This window comes from Hemicordylus capensis, chromosome 3 (genome assembly GCF_027244095.1).
Source record: "Hemicordylus capensis ecotype Gifberg chromosome 3, rHemCap1.1.pri, whole genome shotgun sequence".
Lineage (NCBI taxonomy): Eukaryota > Metazoa > Chordata > Lepidosauria > Squamata > Cordylidae > Hemicordylus > Hemicordylus capensis.
Window position 1 is genome coordinate 150,519,741 of NC_069659.1, and position 23,776 is coordinate 150,543,516.

Below are 23,776 nucleotides of genomic sequence, written 5' to 3' on the forward strand. Positions count from 1 at the left end.
TAGCCCGATACTACGTGGAGGGCCTACACGCTGAGAGTATGGTCTGCTGGACCTGAGTAGAGTAGCCAGCAGCGGTCAATCTCTGGAGTTCAACCTCCCAGCGCATAACTGGAACCAGCCCGGTTCCAGGTGGACAATCGGGCCCTGGGTTAGAAGGTCCTGCCGGGGTGGCAGGGGCCGGGGGGGGGGGCGTGTTGACAGGTTGATCAAGTCCGGGAACCATGATCTCCTGGGCCAGTGGGGGACGATGAGGAGGGCCAGAGGAGGTGGGCCGAGGGACTCGTGGACACTTAGGCTGGGGCTCCAGAGACGATGACAAGGAAGAAGAATGCTTTCAACCCAAATGAAAACCCCTCAGGACGAACTTGCTCCTCTCGAACGGGGGGATAGCCTCCCGACCTGGGCTCAAGAGCAGTGATGAAGAAGAGGAGATCCCGCGGGGATGTGGGTGACTAGGCACGGGAGGAGGCTGGGAGGGCAGTGGAACGGCAGGCAGAGGCGGCTGCGCTAGGAGCGGGAGGCACTCCCTGGTGAAGAACTCCCTCAACCTGCCCGTCACATCAGGTGGAGAGCAGAGTCCACTGGAAAAGGGGCATTACCTAAAAGAAGAGGCTCTCGGTCCCCGGGAGATGCCAGCAGCCGCAGCTGGACTACACTCTCATGCAAGGGGGAGGAGAGAACTGGGGCCACAAGCGCACCTGAAGGTAGAGTGCTGCTGCTTGCTGATCTTTTTGGTTTGTCTGCTAAAGCCTCCCAGTGTGGCCGTGCTTGTTCAGGCACACAGCCTGAACAAGCAATGAGGCTGAGGCTCTCTTTTTCTTTTTGGGCTTGGAATTGCCACCCTCCTTAGCATGTTTACTCCACTTATGCGGTGAACGCCGTGCTTCCAAAGTAGCAGCCGCCGCCGGAGCAAGAAGGGCTTGTGCTTGGTGGGCCGATGACACCGTTTGCAAAGCCTGTGGCATGATAGAACCAGCGTCCGAGGGCTGCGGAGGACGAGAGCCGTCCGATAGGAAAGTGGCCAAGATCTCCTCCACGTGGGCATGCTCCATACTAGAGAGCTTGCTGGCTAAGACTGAGCAACCAAACAAACAGCAAAAACGAAAGTAAATCCAATCTGGCCAAATAAAAACTGAAGACGTTAATTTGGAGTTTTTTGTTACAAGGAACAATAAATAAAAATATATCAGCTTCCTTCTTACCCTGGCACAAGCCTAGGAGGCGGGAAGGGGAGCAGAAAAAAGAGAAGGAAGGTAGCTATAATAGGCCACAAAAAAGCACTGTGAAGAGAAAGCAACTCTCAGTGCTGCCAGTCCCGACCAGGCAGTACCGGAACTGGGGAGTCCTGCCCTCGGGCGGAAGGATCCAGCAAATTAATTTCCAGCCTGTCTTGAGCATGCGCAGCACCTAATTCCATCCATGATGAGCTCCACTTCGGAGGAAATTGAGTCCTCTTGAGCCTCTGCACTATCTTGAAAGGTGCAAACAGAGTTCTGCCCTCCCAGAACTGGGAAGGAGGTCAGCACAGTGGGAAATGCCTCTTGTGTTGAAGATTTTTTGCCAAAGTAGCAACTGCTTGAAAAACAGTGAAGATCAATGAGTTATTGTTTGTTTGTATGTATGTATATCAATATATACATACAATATCTATAAAAAACTTTGTGTATAAAGATTATGAATAGAGTTATTTATCTGTTACAGAACTTGAAAACAGTTCCATAAACAAACAGGAGAAATGAACACAACACGAAAAGCACAAATGAGAATAGTTAGAAGAAGAGTTATAATTAAGCTGGGAACTAACAACCATACACACTCAGATGACGTATCATAGTGAATTTAATGTTAACATTTACGTAAATTTTCTCCAGAGGATTTCAAGACAGCGTACAGAAAACATTTCTTTGGTCGTTTTATACAAGCTTCTAATTTGCCTACAGTTTGTCAGGACAATCTTACTTATACACCATACAATTCTAAAAACACTCAGCATCAATGACTGACAGTAACTCAATAAAAAATCCAGGAGGCAAGTATACCCTCAAAAGTGACTGATCTAAATCTATGAGAAAGAGATTTAAAACAGCTAATGCAGAGCTGACTGGGGGGAAATTGTTTGAATTGCAATAATAAGGCCCCTCTAGTCCAGCATCCTGTTTTACACAGAGGCCCACCAGATGCCTCTGGGAAGTCCACAGGCAAGAGCTGAGGGCATGCCCTCTCTCCTGCTGTTGCTCCCCCGCAACTGGTATTTAGAGGCATCTTGCCTCTGAGGCTGGAGGTGGCCTCAGACCCATAGCCCTCAGACTAGCTGCCGTTGCTAGACCTCTCCTCCATGAATTTATCCAAACCCCTCTTAAAGCCATCCAGGCTGTTAGCTGTCACCACATCTTGTGGCACAGAATTCCAATGGTTAATTATGCATCGTGTGAAATAGGACTTCCTTTTGTCAGTCCTAATTTTCTTGGCAATCAGTTTTATGGGATTACCCCTGGTTCAAGTGTTTTGAGAGAGGGAGAAAAAAATTATCTCTGTCAACTTTCTCACCATGCATGGATTTTATAGACCTCTGTCACGTCTCCCCTCATTCGTCTTTTTTCTAAACTAAATAGCCCCAGGTATTGTAGCCTTGCCTCATAAGGAAGGTGCTCTAGGGCTCTGATCATCTTGGCTGCCCTCTTCTGAACCTTCTCCAGTTCTATATTGTCCTTCCTGAGGTATGTTGACCAGAACTGTACACAGTACTCCAAATGTGGCCACATATTAGAGGTGCCACCGATGAAGCACTGTATGATCTCAAGATACCCCAGCATGATCCACAAGCCATTCAAAAATAATTCAAAAATGATACTGAGGTTCCTGTTGCATTACATTGTCTTTATATCATTTCAATCAACATATGACGATAGCCTCTCAACCCCTTAAAGGATCCTTCTAGTCCAATATTCTGTCTCATGCACCATGTAAAACAATTTCCAAATGTCTAATTTGAAAGTAACATCATGTGTTTTTGTGAGGAGAGGGGAATTCTTGGGAAATGGCACACATTTGAACAACACTACACAACCTCAAAATGTGTCAGACTCCTTTGTCTAAACACAGTGGTCAAGTACAGACTAAATAGACAATTATTTTTCCCAGCAATCTAGTATCAAAGTGACTTTCAACCACCCTATAAATTTAGCATCCCACCACCATCAAAAAGCACTAGTAAAGTAGTAGTCACAGGTCACTCAGAATTAGAAGCAGAAAGGCAAGCTTTCTATGTCCCACAATGCAACCAAAGAATAGAGGAAAGTGTAAGGCTGGACAGAGACAATGGCGTTTGAGAAAGCTGAAGATTTTTTGAGAGAGGAATCATTTCCCATTGTGTATATTCTTATCTCTTTTGTCCACCGCTCAAACAGGTTTTTGCAGGTTTCTGAAACAATACAGAAACCTGCAAAAGCTTTTTATTAGAGGAGAAAGTGGGATTTATATAAGAACCACCTCCTTCATGCAACTTTCAACTCAAAGACACTATAAACTGTCTCTAGTCCCAGAGGTTATAACCATTGACTATGCTTTCTCCTTTTATGGTAATTGTGAGGTCAAAAGGAATATTATAGCTCATTTACATATGGGCATTAAAAAAAAAAAAAGCCTGTTGCCTGGTATTATATTAGGACAGAATTAAAACCATTTGGCTGCAAAGAAATCTCCCAGGCCTGCTTAAAACCAACCAGACTTCATCTCTTTCTAGCAGAACACACACATCACAGACTTCAACAGCCATGAAATTATATACCTCAAATTACCCAAGGAACTGAATGCTGAGATGAGGACAATTTCACCATATGCCCAAAATTAATACCTTTGGCTGTAAAAATCAAATTTACTTCCAAGGGAAAGTTGCTTCCATCTAGGAATTCTGCACAAAATTAAAGGCCCTCAACTGATGGTACCGACTCCTCTCCCCTTAAAATTCAACAATTCTGTTTTTTAAAAGAAAAAAAGGCAGCAATGTAAGAAATCCAAGTCATCACCCATGAATCCAGACTATGCCCTTCCAACATGAGAGATAGAAAAGCCATCTGGGGATCCCAGAAACATAAACGGCCCGCAATTTTTATGAAAAGGGAAAACCTAAATATGTTCTTCATTAAAGACTGGCCACTAAAAACCACATCCAGTATTTACATTTCCTACACAGATACAAGCTGTGGAGCAAGCTAACAACCAAGCTTATATAAACACAATGGCCCACACTGTCTACAGTGTTAGGTGAGTGGAGCAAGAGCTCAGCTCTCACATAGAGCCAGGATACTAGTTGCGCTGAAGGCTTGCTTTGCAGTGCACTGGGCTATGCACAGCCCAGCACATGGGAAGGGAGATGGAAAGCAATTTTTGCTTCTTTTCCCTCCCTGCAAAAACTATTTTTGCTGCTTAGAAACATGTCCCTGAGAAAGATGTCAGGGGCATATTTCTAGCAGGTCTTGCTCTGTTCTCCTGAAACAGGGGTAGGGAACCTTGGCCCTCCAGCTGTTTTTGAACTAAAACTCCCACCATCCCCAGCCACAATAATTGTGGCTGGGGATGATGGGAGTTGTAGTTCAACAACAGCTGGAGGGCCAAGGTTCCCCACCCTTGTCCTAAAACTTCCACAGAGAATGTGGGCCAATACACTTTAAAGCGCTTTGCACAGAAGGCTGGTGTAGCATAGTGGTTAACTGACTGAGCTTCAAATCAGGAAATCCTTGGCTTGAATCTCACCTCTGTTATAAACTTACTAAGAGGCAAGCCCTTCTCTCTCTGCCTCAGCACCAACCTCCACATCTACAATATGGATATAATAATGTTCAGCTTACAAGGTTGTTTAAATGTAAGTAATTACAAATTGACTGCACAGTTCGTGGGGGAGGGAGAATGAATTTTGATTATTTGCTCTAGCTCCAGAAGTACCCTGTGTCACCCAAAATTATGTTCCTGGAGGCTCTCTGCAACTCAGGTACCCAGGGCATGCCTGGAGCCAGAGCAAGTTGTTGAAATTTGCTCCCTCTCCCCATAGCTAGGAGAGTTATCCACAGCACAGGCACATCTTCCTGAAGTGTCCGTACTCCACTGCTCTGGATATCAGCCAGAATTTCTAGTTATTAATAAATACCCCAAACACTATATGATTATGAGCTTAAGCAACTAAACAAATATCTGGTATTGTAGTGATCAGCCCCTCCTCTCCCCTAAAGAGTAAACCAGAACGGAACCCTGTCCTTACAGGCTGGTGAACTCCAGGGTTCAGCCAAGCAGCACACAAGCTGCGTAGGACCTAGAGAGCAATGAGGAGGAAGAGAAGGTCTCTGTGAGAAGGAAGGAGGCTCGGGCTAAGAGCAGGACATATGACACACACCCCTTCTCTGTTTTCTCCCCATGCCGCTCTTGCCAATGGAGCTTTCCCACGCAGGGGACATGCTGGGGGTTCCCTCTCAGAGGGTCCCCTTTTGGAAGGTAAGAATTCATGGCAGGGTGGACATGTGGTGCCACTGGCTCCACGTGTACCGCCTCTTCCCACCACCTCACTCCCCGCCCCCTCCATCATGGCAGAGTCGCCGGCAGCGGAACCCTTGCCAGCAGGGAAGGCACCAAAGAAGACCAGGCATGTGAAGGACAAACCGGGGTCCAAAAAAACAGCCTGCATCACCATCCTGTCTGAGGCTTAGCAAGTGGCTGTTAGTGCACACCGTCTGCACTCAGATATCTCCATGGTGCCTCCAGGCAGCGCCAGAACCAAACTGGGAGGAACAGTGGACGCTCAAGAGACCAGAGGGTGCCAATGCGGATTCTGTGCTGTTGCTGGACATGCCACAGCCAGTCCCAACATTTCTTCATGTGCAGATACCAGCATCGCTGAAGCAGCCAGTCCCCAAACCGCTTCCGGAAGAGCCTTTGCTCCAGCCCGCAGCTCTGGCCACGGGGTCAGCTGGGCAGGTACTGTTTTCCCCTCCTTTACCCGCGGTTCCCAACCTGGCGCTGGGGGGGCTTCCTCAGGACCAAGCCAGGGAGCCTCCAACAGCTCCAAACCCACCAATCCCTAGGGACATGTCAGAGTGGCTTACAGATTTCATCATCAAACAGTGCAACTCCATTCTGCCCTCGCAGCCTCAACCTACACCCGACCACCCCACCCCCCGGGTTCCTTGTGGACCACGTGGGGAAAAGAGGCAGTTATCCTCTTCATCCTTGGATTCCAGCCCCAGGCGGAGGGCAATCTCTTCAGGGAAAAGAGGCCAGTTCATCCCCAGGCACAGGCTGCTGACATGCAAGAGGTGTACCTCTCGCTCCAGGGCCTCAGAACCTCGGCACCCTCCTCCCAAACAGCCAGCCAAGCCGGTACCCAACGAACCGGCTAGGCCACCTGCCCCATTTCCTGAAAAAGAACCCTTCACAGTAAGAACCAATATTCCTTTCTTTAGTGTGTTTTGCATATCCCTGAAACCGTTCTAATCGTTTACCTTTAACTCAACTAAGCTAAGAAAAGCTGAGCCTGCACCCATCCAGCCAGGATGTTACAAAAGACTCCGTAAGCTTTTAAAGGTGCTTTTGTATTTTCTTTCATCCATGTTCTTTGCAACTCGGTAACCACGATTTTTAGATTGTGCGGCCCAATATCATCTGGGATGCTTTTTGAAGTATTCTTATAACCACTGAGTATTTTTGCCTGTTAACTAAAAGCTGAAAGAGCCTCAGATGGAAGCTGTCTGTAGTATTTTGAATAAAGCTTTTTGTCCCCTTTGCATTTTAAGAGCTCTCTGAGAAGTTTCTTGACTCAGAAGAAAGGGGGCTAGAAGGGGGTCTGGCTCTGGTGCACATACACACCTCAGGAGCTCGGCAGCTGTTAGTTTTCTCACCACATGTAGGTTTGCACATGGAAGGTTTTTGTACTTTTCCAACAGCAGAGAAGAGTGTTCCCCTGGGAATTCCACCCAAGCGCATGGAGGGGATGATTCAGCATTTTTCTTCCCCTCATGTGGGCTTGCTCTGAGACAAAGACTTGGTAGTCCGCTACCGGAATATTATATTACATTGCAATAACTGGTTTCCACATGGTCTGAAACTAGAACATTTGGAAGAAAGGAGACCAGGAAGTTCAAGCTTTACAGAAAGGGACAAAGAACTCCAAGGAACAGAAACTGAATTCCCCAACATGTACTCACATCACTTCCTCCCGCATCCCTCCTAATTTTCAACATGCTGACCAGCCTTTAAAATGGCTATCAGTATTCATGTGCTGACTGTGAGGCAGTAATGTAGCATGACATTTTATGTTAAATGATGTCCCAAATCACAGTCACAGGAATATAACAGGGATTGTTCCATGACTGCTATGGCTTTGTGAAAGAATTAAACATAAGACAATCCAAAGATGCATATTCAGGAGGAACACATATGCACCTGGAACTTCATTTGTTATCGTTATGCAGTAATTTTGCTGCTTTAGATGCAAGTACTTTTTAAAACTGAACATAAAATTCTCTTCTACTGCTGTGGCTGAAACAGAAAATGAAGTTCCCTTTGCATGCATGGCTCTCCCCCATGCACACATATCAAATTTCTGGACTGTACCCAATAACTTGAAATTGATTCCACTTTTTGATATTTTCTTTGGAAGAATGAATTCTGAACTCAGTTCCAGAATTCTGCATTGTACAGTATACAAAACAGCCAGGCTCACTTTTTCTCAAATAGCTCAATATACAGCAACATGTCCCAGTATTAAACCTCTACTAGGCACACTGGATTTTTGGCAGCCAGTGAAGCTCAAAATGAAAAGCTTACTTGATCTCTGGCTGTGCCTCAAATACAACTGTCTGGAATGTGACAGAGGGAAGGGGGGAAAATAAAAGCATTAGCTTTCTCTATGAGTGAGTTGGCAATATCAAAGACCCGATTCGAAACACCACACATACTACATCTATATCATAGAATGTGTGAACGTGTAAAAATGGATTCAGTCTATCCAATTAATAATCTATTGTCATTAAGCCAAAAGAGTATTTAGAAATTTAAGAAGATTGGTGGATGGATGAGTGGGTGTATGAGTATATAAAAATAATCCATAGCAGAGGTGAATCCTTAGCCCCAGCACATTAGCAGCATACATATCTTGCAAGTGACATTTGTATGTATTGCTAAGCAACATAGTACTTACTAAATCAGTTGTTTCAATGGACAGGAACAATCAGAGGGGGAAAAACAATACAAGATAACTGCAGATCTCTCACAGACTGATGCATTCTATCTATATCTCCAGACCAAAGTCCAAAAGATACAGCAAAGAGAATAAAAGAGAAAAACATAACCACAAGATACAAAGAGGCAGGGCAGAACAAACAAAGAAATGAGACACTGCCAAGAAAGAGAATCTGCCTCTGCAGATGTTTCAATAAAGAAAGTTTTTCTTCAGATAAGAAGTGAAGAACCTTATGCTTCTGTGACTCTTGCAGTTCTCGCCTAGAGGAAGCAGGACACCTTTGAGCAACTCTGTTCTAACCTAAGCCTCATCACCTTTATCACTCCTCCTTTATTTCCCAACTCCCACCTCCTCATCTAAAACACGACGTTATTGTGACATATGCTCTATGAAGTTTATAGAGGAGGTAAGAACAAGTCAGCCTTAGCATATTCCAGCAAAAGAATAATAAGCGGTGAAAACCCAAAATTTGTATTCTGATGTTTTATGGCACAAAAATGCTACTAAAAAAAAAAGGGGACACACAATATCCTTACTCATTTCTCAGATACCACAGTAATTCCGTGAGAAAGAAACATTTTTGCCACTAATGGTAGCGTACAAATCTCCCTATAACATGTTTCAGTTGTGTAGTCTGCCAAACAGTATTTCAGTTCAGAAGTATTTGTCAGAAATTGCTCACTAAGACTCTCTTTAAAATAGTCTGGAAATTGCTTAAGATTACAACACAGCACAGCAATGTCAGAGTTCAGTCAATAAGATTCTCAAAAGCAGAACAGTCAGCCATAGTTTTCAGGTGAGGAGTACTAACTTTCTGGGCAGCTAAGCTTTCTGAAAGGTCTCAGATGATCTCATCAACAGCAAATACAACCACTAATAAAAGTGACATACCCATTTGCAAACACCTCAAAGCACAAAGTTTGCTCTAAAAATTAGACATACTTTCTCCTGCACATTCTGCTTTCAACAAGATCTAAACTTTCATCATATTGATTTACATTTGAAACTAATTTTGTTAAGTTTATAGATTCCTGACTAATCTTATCCATGCACTTCTAACAACAGTACAGAAGTAGCGCTAGCCCCCTGTGCTTCCGAAGACTGGATGCTTTTTTACAAGAGCATGACTATTTTTGGAGTTCTCCCCACACTCTGAAAATGCTCTGTTACAGTAGAAACACATCTCTGCCCCTTAGGGACATGTTTCTGCTGTAACAGAGTGCTTCTCAGCACAGAGAGAGCTCTGGAAACAGTTGTACTCTTCGGCAAGAGCACTCGCACTTCAGAAGTGCAGCGACTCGTGCGGAAGGCGAATACTATGTGTGTGCTGCTCTTAAAGCACCGATGCAGCATTAGTCATGATGTCAGCCAATGACACTAATTCCAACTAATAAGAACATTTATTTATTTATCATATTTATATGCTAGGGATGTGCACAAACCAGTCCGGAGACCATTGTAGAGGCTTCCAAACCGGTTCAAATGAGGCACAGTTCGAAGGTTCGGCGCGGGGTGGGGGGAGAGTATTTAAGGGCGGGGTGCACTTACCCCTCCCGCCCCTTTTCCCCTGCCGGAGCTCCTTTTTAAAAGACTTCTTGGGGTGGCAGCGTACCTCCCTGCTGCCCCTGCCCCCGACTGTGGCCAGAAGTACTGTGCGAGCACTGCGGACATGCACACGGTACTTCCGGCTGAAAACCAAGAAGTTTTTTTTTAAAGGAGCACTGGCGGATGAAAAGCGGCGGGAGGGGTAAGTGCACCCCCCTGTCCTTAGAGAAGCCCCCCACCCAGCGCCGTAACGCAGACGCGCGGTTCCATGCACACCACTACTATATGCCACCTGATATATACATCTCTATGCAGTGTACACAATCCATATTACAATATAAAAACAACAAACAAAACACAGAACAAAAACAATTAAAAACCATTCACAGAGTGAAACAAAATATTTTCACAGGATAACTATCTTTTTAAAAGCAATCAGAGATGGAGAAGCTCTTATTTTGACAGGGAGTGCATTCCAAAGTCCTGGAGGAGCCACAGAGAAGGCCAAGCCCCGAGTCGCCCCCAGATGAGCTGGTGGCAACCCTAACCTTACCTCCCCAGATGACCTTAATAGGCAGCAGGGTTCATGACAAAGAAGGCGGTCCCTTAAATATCCTGGACCTAAACCGTTCTGGGCTTTATAGGTAATGACCAGCACTTTGTATGCTGGTCTGGGCATACAATCTCCAGGTAGCTCATGTTGTCTGGAGCACCAGAAGCCCTCCACTCTTGACTACTCCAGTCAAGGATAGCCCACCTTTTGCACCTGGCATTTTACTGAGGTAGAACAGATCATAGAGGTCATTCCACCTTGGCAGGTCTATGCGATCACTGCCAGGTAGCTGGGCTTCCCCCCGGCCCAACGCCATTTTGGGTAGCAAGCTGTGGGGTGCTGTGGGGTGCTGGCATGGGGTGCTGGCACGGGGCACACTGGGATGCAGGAGGATTTCTCCTCCCGACCCCAGCTCTGGACGCTGCCTTGGCGCTGCTTGTGTGGGCGCGCAGTGGAGCCCGACAGCTGCTGCTCATCTGTGGGGGAATGCAGGCAAACTACTGCCTCCCCCCCACCAGCCCTCCCAAGTGTGCAGCTGAGGTCATCTGAACGACCTCAATGAATACATGAAGGAGCAGAGCAATTGCTTTAAAGAAAATTTATTTGAAATTCATTAAGATTTAAGAGAAAAGATATGAAGTACAGCATTGGGGAGAAAGCACTGAAGTCCATAAACCAACAAAGAAAACAACACAGATTAAGGGTAAAATTATTCCAAATTCTACATACTGGGTGACCAATTCCTTACAGTGAAGTCACCAGGCAAGAAAAGAAGGTTTCCAGCAAACATTTATGAGGGAGTGGAAAATGAGAAACCTTAACAGAAACCACAAGTATTTGGAGGATGTAAATACTGAAGACATCAGTACAAAAGACTGAACAATAAATAGGTAATAGGGGAAAGGGACAGACCTTACATGCAGAACAAAATTTCCTTTAAATGTTAACCTTTTTTTTACAGTTTACAAAAGCATGAGAAAAACAGTATACTGAATAGATACTAACTTTGCACTCCATGAATTGAAGCCCTTTCCATTCATGGAAGGAGAATTGTGTTCACAGAAGGAGCTCTTCCCTGAGAACAACTCTCCACCTGTGAAGAGAAGGAACCTCATTTCACTTGTCAAATTGTTTTCATTGTGATAACTCCCTTGAAGACTCCCTTGAGGCATCCAAATGAGAGTTGGTGTGCTGATGCTGGACACCGTTCTACACAACCATTTCAAAGCCCATACTGACCGACAAACACATTTTGAAACATATTGTTATGGCACATTTGAAGTGATTGGGCTGTACTTATTTAGCTCTGTTTTAAGATACAAAGAGTTTTAAATATTGAAGCCACAAGGATAAATTCAAACTGAAAAAGTAGGGAAAAGTCACATAACAGACTTTTATTCTCATAAATGTGAGTTTATTTATTTATCAGTCATATTTATAAACCACCTGGTATATACCTCTAGGTATATATCATATTTGTACATAGTCTAAAGTAAAATATAAAAATAAAACAATTTTAAAAAATGTTCACGGAGTAAAACAGTTTTAAATTTGTTTTAATTAAAAGCCTGAGAAAACAGGTTTGTCTTAAGGGTCTTTATTTATTTATCAATCATATTTCTATAATACCTGATATGTACATCTCTAGACTGTGTACAGAATTTAAAATATTTAAAAATCAGCACAGATTAAAATACACAAAATAATTAAAACAGCAGCATAAAACAGAACTAAAAACAGCCGCATAAAACAATTATTAAACTTTATAAATATTAAATATTAATATACTAAACTTACTGTATATACTTACCTATACTTATACTATCTATCTATATCTATATCTATCTAGCTATACACACACACACACACACACTTACTTACTTACTTATTTATTTATTTCCCCCTCTCTTAAAACATACCCGCCGCTAATCTCATGTGAGGCAGCTCTCGCGAGAGTTCATGAGCGAGGGGAGGGGGAGAGGAAGGTGAGTGGCCAGCGAGAGAAAGCGGCAGCCAGGCTGGCCAGCCGCCAGGCGGGGAGATGAAGCAGTGGCCAGGCTGGCTGGCTGCCGGGTAGGGAGAGGAAGCAACGGTCAGCCATTGGGGGAGAATGAACTGGGGCTGAAGGGAGGGGGGAAGGAGAAGACAGGGAGAACTCGGGCCACAGATGTTCTGTGCCAGGTCAGCTAATTAAAATTAATTCTAATTAAAAGCCTGTGAGAACAGGTGAGTATTGAGGGTCTTCCTGAAAACAAACAGAGATGGAGATACTCTTATTTCAGCAGGGAGCATATTCCCAAGCCATGGGGCAGCCAAAGAGAAAGCCTGGTCCTGGGTTGCCACCAAACAAGCTGGTGGCAACCGTAACCAGACCTCTCCAGAAGACTGTAACAGGAGGCAGACTTTGTGACAAAGAAGGCGTTCTCTTAAATACCCGGGACCAAAGCCATTAAGGGCTTTATAGGTAATAAGCAGCACTTTGTATTTCACCCGGAAACATATTGGCAGCCAGTGCAGCCCTCTTAAAACTGGTGTTAAGTGGTCCCTTTGAGTTGTCCCATAGACCAAGCTGACTGCTACATTCTGTACCAGTTGTACTATTAGCCTCTCCTGAGCAGGTCTCCGTAATACATACCAAGTCTGCTCTTTCATCCATAATCAAGTCATGGACCACCTCAGATTTATTTTGAACTGACTGGGCATTACAGAGTAATAAGGTGAGGTTCTGTGGGTGTTTGGCATTGCTCTCTGAGGTCAAAGAGGTGGTAGGCCTTCTGGAAGGGACAACAGCAATTCAATTTCTGAATCCCCTTCCCCTGTAACAGCCCGCTGGCCTACTAATGCCATATCTTCATCGATTCCCCACCTCCACTGGTGTAACTGCCCCAGAGTTGTCCCCCACCTCCGCATCTCTGTTCAACCCAAGACACATACCTGTACCAGGCTGAACTAATTACTAAGCAGCAATGAAGTGACTGCTTCCTTCCAGCAGTCCAAAACGATAGGTTGACCCCAGCCCCAGTCCATCCCCAAAGGCCCCCACCAAAGGCCGGCCCTCTCTGGCGGGTGGCTTTGGCAGCAGCCTGCAGGCAGCATGCACCAATGGCTGTGCCTCAGTGCTGCTTGCCCTTATAAGGGCCAGGAGTTCAAAAGCCTGACCGGTGTAGCTCTCACCTACTAACAGTGTTCCCTCTAAGGCATGCGCGTGTGCGCATGTTAACACATTTTTTGATGTCTGCTCAGTTAAATTTAGATCCCGCTCAGGTTGAATCAGGAAGGCCCCACTCTGAATGCAGGTGTGCACACACTGCCTTGATACTGCCTCCCAGGACAAAACTCATTCTGCACGCAGATGAAAAAAATTAGAGAGAACATTGCCTACTACCAATCAGGCCAGCCTTCCCAGGTGCAAGGAGTTACTGCACAATTAAAGTGAGTTAACACACCAGAGAGCAGCCTGCAAAAGGGAGAAGCACACAGGAGCTGTTGTCAAAAATCCCTCTCACCCGTCCAAGAAAGGGCGGGGAGGAGGAGGCCAGATGAAACAGACTGCTTACCCCCACAACGTGCCTTCAGTCGCCTTCTGGGCTGCGCCTTGGTGCTGCTCGCCCTTCTAAGGGCCAGGAGTTCAAAAGCCTGACCGGTGTTGTTCTCACCTACTACCTATTATAGTATCTGATTATAAAAGCAATCAGAGATGGAGATGCTCTTATTTTGACAGGGAAAACATTCCAAAGCCCTGGGGCAGCCACAGAGAATGCCCGGTCCCAAGTCGTCACCAGAGGAGTAGGCAGCAACCGTAACTGGACCTCCCCAGATGATCTTAATAGTTAATAGACAAAGGAGGCACTCCTTTAAGTACCCTGGACCAAAGCCATTCAGGGCTTTATAGGTAATAACCAGCACTTTGTATTTTGCTTGGAAACATATCATCAGTCAATGCAGTTCTTTTACAATCAGTGTTACATGGTCCCTTCGGATTGTCCCAGAGATCATCCTGGCTGCCGCATTCTGTACCAGTAGTACTTTCCAGACTACATATAAAGGCAGCTCCACATAGGGTGCATTAAGTAGTCAAGCCTGAAGGTTACCAGCATATATACCACTCTTTTAAGATCATTCACTTCCAGAAATTGGCATAGCTGATGTATCAGCTGAAGCTGATAAAAGGCCCTCCTGGACACTGCCTGAACCTGAGAAACCAGAGAGATTTTTGGATCCAGAAGGACTCCCAAGCTATGTACCTGATCTTTCAGGGGTAGTATAACCCCATCCAGTACAGTCATATCTAAACCATTTCTCAGGTCTCGGTCTCTCTCTCTCACACCTCAGTCAGTACATCTGTCTTATTTGAATTCAACTTCAATTTATTTTCCTTCATCCAGCCCATTACAACCACCAGGCAGGCATTTAGGGAAGGCATATCTTCCCTAAATCATTTTCTGATGAGGCTGATATGGAGAAATGGTTTTGGGTGCCATCAAAGAGCCAGCATGGTGTAGTGGTTAGAGTGCTGGACTAGGACCAGGGAGACCCGAGTTCAAATCCCCATTCAGCCATGATACTTGCTTGGAGTACTCTGGGCCAGTCACTTCTCTCTCAGCTGAACCTGCTTCACAGGGTAGTTGTGAAAGAGAAACTCAAGTGTGTAGTACACCGCTCTGGGCTCCTTGGAGAGAGAGCGGGATATAAATGTAAAAATAATAATAATCAGAATCAGAATCAGAATCAGCATATCAATAACATCCTCCACCAAATCTCCTGATGATCTTTCCCAGTGGTTTTATGTAAATATTAAAGAGCATTGGAGATGGTATGGAGCCTTGTGGGACTCCATACAATAACTCTTGCTTTGCAGAGCAACAGTCTCCAAGTGATACCATCTAGAATCTACCAGAGAGGTAGGAATGGAACTGGGTGGATAAAAATCAATATTTTTTTAAAAAATGACAACAATTGGATTTTTAAAATTTAAATAAGATTTTTTAGATTTAAATCAGATTTCTTAAATAAAATGCTTTTTGAGGAAAAAATCTATCTAAAGATAGTTTTCTATTTAAGATACATTAGGAACATAGGAACATAGGAAACTGTCATATACTGAGTCAGACCATTGGTCTATCTAGCTCACTATTGTCTTCACAGACTGGCAGTGGCTTCTCCAAGGTTGCAGGCAGGAATCTCTCTCAGCCCTATCTTGGAGAAGCCAGGGAGGGAACTTGAAACCTGCTGCTCTTCCCGGAGCGGCTTCATCCCCTGAGGGGAATATCTTGCAGTGCTCACACATCAAATCTCCCATTCAGATGCAACCAGGGCAGACCCTGCTTAGCTATGGGGACAAGTCATGCTTGCTACCACAAGACCAACTCTCCTCCAAAGGTATTCATCAAATCCAAAGGTATTCATCATGAAATAAGGATTAGTTTTTAATTATGTAGCATGAGGCTGTATATATGCAATGTTTAAATGTTTTGGTAAATGAATTCCATTAATCTATTCACAATGTCATGCTCTTCCAGAGGTTTCTATAAGATTATTTTGGGCAACTTTTCTATCTAGAAGAGGACCAAAAATGAAACCTTCATCTAGTTGTAAATATTAAGATTATACCAGCAAGAATAAGTCTTTATGTTAAAAAAACCCCATGATTTAAATCTAGTCTTACTGACTAGTGATTTAAATCATGATTTAAATCAATTTGATTTAAATCATGATTTAAAACAATTTGATTTAAATCAAATCTACCCTGGAACGGAAGCACTGTAAAACAGTGCCATCCAATCTCAGGTGACCCAGAAGGATACTATGGCTGATGGTATCGAAAGCCATCAAGAGATCCAAAAGGATCAGAAGAGTCACACTCCCTCTGTCAATACCTAATTGGAGATCATCCATCAGGCTGACCAATGCAGTCTCAACCACATAGCCTGCTCGAAAGCCAGTTTGAAATAGGTCTAGATAATCAGTTTCAAGACCATCTGGAGCTGAGAGGCCACCACCCTCTCAAACAACTTGTCCAACCACGGGAGATTATAAACGGGCCTATGGTTGCCTAACTCTGAGAGATCCAATGTAGGTTTTTTAAAGTAAGGTCTAATGATAGCCTCCTTAATACAAGAAAGCATCCTACCCTCCCTCAGAGAAACATTTATGATATTTACCAGACCCTCTCCAATAATCCGACTGTCAGATGAAATAAGCCAAGTTGGGCAAGGGTCAAGAGAGCAGGTGGTAGGATGCACAGTCCAAAACAGCTTGTCCACATCCTCAGGAGTCACAAATTGAAAGTGATCCAGTCTGAACACATAAGAGGAGTTGCTAGATACCTCCATAACAGACTCTGTCCTATATGTAGAATCCAGTTTGGCCCGAATATGAGAAATTTTGTCTGTGAGAAAATCTTTTTAAAAGTGTCAAGCAGATAACCAATAGTTCCAAATTTGGATTCAACGGGAGGGGGCCCCCCATGGTACTAGCCCTCTCACAATCCTAGACAACTCTGCTGGATGTGAACCTGCAGATGCAATTCAGGCAGAAAAGAATTGCTTCTTTGCCACGTGTATTGCCAGAGCATAGATCTTCAGATGTGCGCTATGTTATAACCTATCAAATTCGAGTAGAGTCTTTCTCCATTTGCACTCTACTTGTCTACCTTGCTGCTTCAGCTTCCATAATTCTTCTGAATTCCACAGGGCTGATTCTGAAGCAGATCAGAAAGAACACTTCAAAGTGATTGTGTCTACGATTCCAAGTTTACACCAGAGCATCAACAGAATCACTGGCAGAGCCAACTCAAAACCCTTCCAAGGCTTCTTGGAATCCTACTGGATCCAACATCCTTCCCGGGTGGACTAACCTAATGGGTCCTTCATCCCTGCAGAGGTAGGTTAAGGTTGCAACCTTAATCAGAGATGGATTGTGGTCCTACCTTAACCAGATGGCAGTCCACCCATGACAATGGGGAAATAACAGTAGTCCCCACCGACAAAACACCACCCTAAAAGACCAAATTGAGCATGTGACCAACAACATGCGTCAGTCCAGAGACTACCTGAGATGGGCCCATAGTTGTAATAGTCACTATGAACTCCTGAGCTGCTCCTGACAACCCGGTCCCACAGTGAATACTGAAGTCGCCACTGCAGCAGTTTGGGCGATTCTAATGCCGACTGTGCAACCAGGTCCATCAGTTCAGTTATGGACTCCATTGAACAATGGGGTGATCGGTACACCAACAGTAGTCTCAGTCTATCCTCGGTCCCTAGGCTTAGGTACAGACACTCAATATGGGCCAATTCCCTAACAGGGATCCTGGTAAGGGAGACAGTTTAGAAGGGGATAATTCCAAAACATCTATTCAGAAGTCAGTACTTTATTTTTTGCTTTTCAGCCAAGAGTGCCCATTGTCATTCTCTGTGGAAACCAGTGCAGAGCTCCCCTGCAGCACAAATAGTTTCATCCATTGATTCAGGATTAAAGGCACTGATAGTGCAACCCTGAATGAAGAATTATTAATCCAGCCTTCAAAGATGAGCTATGTAGTATCTGCAGTTCTCCTTATATAGAAAGACAGAGCTTAAGAAGCAATCCAGGCTTTTCTTTAAAAAGAAAAAAAGAAAAAAGGATTTGTGGTCTATTTATCGATACAAGTGATATGCCACTAACAGAAGTATTCCATTAGCATCATTCTAAGTACTTGTTTCACAGCACAGAGCACTCTGCAATGTGACTTTAGACAGAACTTCTTTATTTGAATCCATTAATACACTGGCAGGCAACAGTTTCCACTATGTTCCACAAATGTACACAACAAGATGAACTCTGAATACAGCAAACACAGAAAATATTCCAAGAGTCCCACTGAGAACGGATTCATATAATACATTTTCCCTCCATCAATTCAATCTTCCTTTGCACATGTGTGCACATACCCAGGTGGTCAGGAAATGGTCAGCAGCAATCTCCATGATCACAGGGGCTGAAAATTGAACAAAGTGCCACAGCAATTACAGAAATTGCTGGTGATGATATCCAGAGTCATCCAGCTCACACAATACATTTGCCCATGTAAACTTGTATATAAGGCTGTCTCTGCTCACATGAGACATGGGGAGTGTATGAGTGGGTGACATCTGTTCTTAGTCAATATTTATCACAGGATTACAATGCCATATATACATTTGGCAGGATGCATAGAACAGCATGCCTAAATTGTCTCCAAGAGTAAGATAGATATGAATAAGCTTTCTTGATGAAAGAAAAGCAAACATTGCATTATACACAAAACTAGGCTGATGATCTCGCTGCAGTTACTTCCAACTGACAGAAGTTTCTGGGTGCAATCCTGTGTGGGGCTAGGCTGCTTAAATCCCACTGAAATCAATAAGATTTAAGAAGCCCATCATCTCTTTGTGTTTCAAACACAAATTGATTCCAGGTTTTTTCTTCACACACACACCCCAAAAAACCCACCACTTGTCGGGTTCAGGGTGGTGGCATTGATTGTAGGCAACTTTGGGATTTATTGTACCTTATTTTTGTTACTGTTATTACAAACTCATTGAATTAATATTACTATCAGTATGTGGGGCTGTTGCTCAATCACATTAACATTAGCCACCCAGAGTCATTAGCTGACTGCTTCCTGAATCTCTGCGGGGTGAGCAAGGACGATACATGAAAAAGGGCAGACATGAACCCCTTAATAATCTACCCAACATGGTTCTCCTTTCACAATCACAAACACTATTTGTAACCTTCATTCCAGTTATAAGAATGTGTGGTGGCAGTGGAAAACATGCATTGTTACTGCTTTTTACTTATACTGACCAACGGATTTAAAAGGTGATGACAACAGAGAAGGGAAAGACAGACACCGATCAATCACAACTGGGTAAGGATTGAAGGAGAACAGAGGATTAAACAGACAGTATGCACCTTGAGAACTGGTTATAGATCTGTGGGGGGGGATCTTTCCTCCCTGTGTACAGTGCAATTGAGTTCTATCCCCAAGGAGGCCCCCTTTGCCTCCATAAGCTGGCTGGCTCTGCCTCTGGAGGTAGCTGTGCTTCAGACTTCATCAACTGGAAAGGAAGGTCATGCTTTAGTGGATGACCGATGGAACTTGGCACAAACTCACTTCCATGAAGTACAGTATTTTACTCCTGACAAGTATTCCTACAAAATAAACTTGCTGAAAGAAGGAAAATATGGGGAAAGTCTAGTAAAAGAAAATGGCTACCCTGCTCAAGCAGAGAATAATTGTATTTGTACATATTATGGACCAATGTATTTTGTACTGCTTTTATGTTTGTGTTTTAATTTTTTTTAAATCAGATTTGTTTTTATACTTTTTAGCTCAATATTTTAATGTGTCTTTTTTATCATTGTGTTTTTAAATTTTATTGTGAGCCACCTTGGGATTTTCTTAATGAAAGGCGGGGTATAAATTTAACAACAACAACAACAATAATATGAAAACAACATCTGTGTTCAGCCTGGAAGAACAAGACAGCATCTGAAGCTTGACACTTGTCTGTTTTGCCCTGGCCCACCCCTCAGCTTTGGACACCGTGCGGGCTGGGGAACCATCTGGAGCAACTGCCAATTGAAAATACATACAGGAATAAAGAAACTAGAGGCACACAATACATCCAGAATAAGAAACTATCTAGATTGGAAAGGGACAAAAGAAAGTGATGCTTCTGTATAACACCCGCGGAGGGGGGGGGGGGAGTCAAGATGGCTCCCTAGTAACAGCTTGGGCAGAGAGCTTTGTGACTGATTTTCATTCTCCTCCCATTCTTTCACTACTGTGTTTGGAACTTTAATTTTAATCCTATCGATATCTGGAGTTGGATAATTATTTCAGTCCACTTGCAGTTGAAACTGAGATATTTACACTGAGGATAAGGACTCAATTAATTAGAGAGAATGGGTTCAAAGAAACGGCAGCACACTTTCCCTGTGCAGCTGGGGCTCAAGGGTAAGAAAGAAAGAAAAACAGTTATTAGATCAATTTCTATCTAGCAAAGAAATGGAGTGCATCACGTCATCGTTTAGCATTGGACTTGGAACCTCCTAGTGCTTCTGAAGAACTAAAACAACTGTTTTCCGTTCTCTCTGATTGATAGATAGATAGATAGATAGATAGATAGATAGATAGATAGATAGATAGATACTTTACAAGATTTCCCACTGAATGAGATGCCGACATTAGCCACCTTATCTAAACAAACTTTCCTCACGACAAACCCTTTTAATTTTGCTGGAAAAACTACAAAATGATGGTAAATTGATGGACTGAAAAAAGAAATCAACAGATTGGTATAACATCCCTCATAGAAACAGGAACAGTCAATATTTGAGATCATAAAGAACAATGAGGACCTCCTAACCAGATAAATGGAGGTTGGTTTTTTTCTGGATTCCTTCCTTTTTTCCTTTTCCTTTTTAACACGAATCCACACAAAAGTACAAACACATCACAATTAAGGTGTTATTTCTTACAGGTATCCTCATTTTACTGCAAGTTCTCTTCCTTTGTCTCCCAACAACTGGGTAGTCAAGAGACACCGACTTCAGTGGGAAATGAATGGGGCACTGCTAGGATATGATCAATGATGCAGTGCTTCATATGGGATTGATGTCTTGCCAATAATTGCAGTAATGTGCAAGCCCACTTAACTCCCTAAATCTTAGTCAGATTATTAAAAGAGCTCTGAAGAAGTAGTCTTCCTTAACCATTTAGAAAGGCCCCTGGCACTGTGCTACTCAGGAAGTTGTATGGTTTCCTATGAGAGTCCACTCTCAACTTTTTAAACGGGGCAGGGAAGAATATGACAACTATGACAGGTAGTACAGCAGCCCAAGGTCAGCAATTACCCTTTTCTTTGCCACTCCAAGACAGTTTTCCTGATTTTTATACAGTTTCAGCATGTTTCTTAGTAATATAGAGCTCAATATGTGTCTCTGTAGATCTAGGTGCTTTTATTCCATTCATCCATTTATTTACCCTTATAATAATTCTATCCATATGTATCTGGCCACTGATGAGTTGCTTTAAATTCTGCTGAAATACACTTTCATACAATATTTCATACAAATACAATACATTTGCAGCCTATATTTTTGTGTTAGATCTTTTTTAGTCACAGGCAGTAGCCTTTGCACAAGGACACATCATGCTCATTCTCTTCCTTGCTTCATCCAAGTTCCTTTTTAAAAGTTCACTAGCTCCATGTCAAAACAACAATCTCCAACTAGTAGGAAGTAGATTTTTACCATTGCCCTGTCAGACTAGGACCAGGGAGACCTGAGTTCAAACCCCCATTCAGCCATGAAACTCACTGGTTGACTGGGCCAGTCGCGAATCTCTAAACCTAACCTACCTAATAGGGTTATTGTGAGTTTAAACATAACCATGTACACTGCTCTGGGCTCCTTGTTGGAAGAGTGGGATATAAATGTAAAAATATAAAGTAACTGCAGCATGCTTTCAATCTATTGCTTAAAAACTACTGCTACAGAACAGTTTACAGAAGCATATATTCACATGCCATTGAACTGAAAGAAGTGCTCTATTAATACAATGCTAAAAATGGCCAGGATGCAAAGAAGTCATCAAACTAGTTCTGTGCATCCAAGGGTACTTTGGATACAATTATTTATCCCTGCTAACTGGCACCTCTCTAAAGAAACACCTCTTTAAAGTAGTGGCTCTCTTATATTTGACAGGGGGAGAACAACTGTCCCAATTTAGCCCCACACAGCATTTCTCCAGGGGTTGTAACTAGAGCCTTCCATGGTGTGAGTGTGTTTGAAAGATAGTGAGTCCTTTTAGGATAGGCAGCCATTTTCACATACCTTTAGCTATGTAAACTACTTTGAGAGGGTTTTCATGAGAAGTGGTATATCACCACCACCACGAGCAAATAGCAGAATCTCCCCACCCATGACAAAAGTATTGCAGAAGAGACAGGAGCTATAAAAGCAGTTCTGCTGTTCAAAGAAAGCAAGACAAAAATCTCAAGGGGTAAGCACAAACCCTTGGATTAGGCTAAAGTAGCACTTTGTGTCCTAGCTGTAAATTAGTTTCCTCTCATTATTTAGGAACACATTACATGGATGCACACTCAGGTTTTCTACTAAATATGGAAAAAAGAAAACACACACCCCACTATGGGCTGCATTCACATGTAAAAGCTAACCGCAGTTAATTGTGGCTGGGATTCACTGTTCCCTCTAAGGTGCGCTTGTGCCAGCCCCCCATGCAGCTGTTTCTGGCAGGTGCCTAGTCTTGCTGCACTCAGGCCGCCCAACTGCCTGCCAAAATCCCAGTTTCCTCCTCTCCCCGGCCGGACTGCTACCGCTGTCTCCTCCCTCCCACCAGGCCTCCTCCTCCTCCGGCTGCAGATCTCATCCGAAGTCTCTCTGGAGATCTGATCCAAAGTCTCATCCAAAGTCCCATCTTGTGAGACTTCTGTCAAGATCTGCAGATGGAGCCAGAGGAGGAGGGAGGTGGAGGTGGAGGTGGTGGTGGCAGCGGCAGCAGCTCCCGCAGCCCAGAGCCTCCTCAGAACCATGCGGTGGCTGCCACAAGGAGGAAAAGGGCACGTTTCTGCCAATGTAAGTGGCAGAATGTCAAGGGGAGTGGTTAAAAAAAGGTTAGAATGTATTCCTTCCTGGTGTGTGGGTGTGTGAGCACTGCGTGGGAGGGCGGGCAGCCTGCTGTGCATTTAGAGGCTTGAGTAGCCAGCAGCATCCCCAGATCACGTCAAGAGCGACTGTTCAGTTCACTAATTTTATTTTTAAATGGGGTTTACCAGGAAATGGCTATCCTCTGAATCCTAAGTTTATAATGTACTAAAACACTCCAACTTCTTGAAAGTGGCTTCACAAATGGCAAAAGTGAACATTAAGCATTTCCCTCTTCCCCACCAAAAAATCTGTTTTTATGCACTTGCTTCATCACAGGAAACTCATTTTAAAAGCCCTTTAAATTCTGATTTGTCTTTAAATCCTAATAAATTGGGGTAACAATATGTTGTTCAGAATTTCTTCTGCAAACACACACAAAAAAAGAATAAAAAATTCAATCCTGCACGCTTGCACACAGAAGATTCTAAATTCCCCTCCCTGGCATCTTCAGCTAGGAATGAGAGAGATTCCTGCCTGCTGTAAACTTGGAGAAGCCGCTGCCAGTCTATGTAGATAATACTGAACTAGATGGACCAATGGTCTGACTTAATATATGGCAGCGTCCTATGTTTATCCATCTTTAAATTACTGGTGTTATTATCTGCCTTGAAGGTTCGAATCAGCTCCAAAAGATGGAACAAAAATGTCCAAATTAATCGATCTACAGTTAAGGCCCTTTGGCAAGCAGTTAGTTTCACTAATCTAAGGCATGTGTTAGCTTCAATCTCCAGGATATTTGGAAGGAAATGGGA

General features: G+C 43.6%; 1 protein-coding gene across 4 annotated transcripts in view; it reads right to left on the minus strand.

Moving 5' to 3' along the window:
- Positions 1 to 23,776, minus strand: part of FARP1 (FERM, ARH/RhoGEF and pleckstrin domain protein 1) — a 268,168-nt gene that overhangs the window by 226,660 nt on the left and 17,732 nt on the right. The window contains exon 2 of one of the 4 annotated variants that reach the window (XM_053311101.1): positions 11,331 to 11,418. The exons of the other annotated variants lie outside the window; for them this stretch is intronic. The gene's annotated coding sequence lies outside the window, so the exon portion shown is untranslated. The remainder of the gene's footprint in view (positions 1 to 11,330; positions 11,419 to 23,776) is intronic. 4 annotated transcript variants of the gene reach the window in all.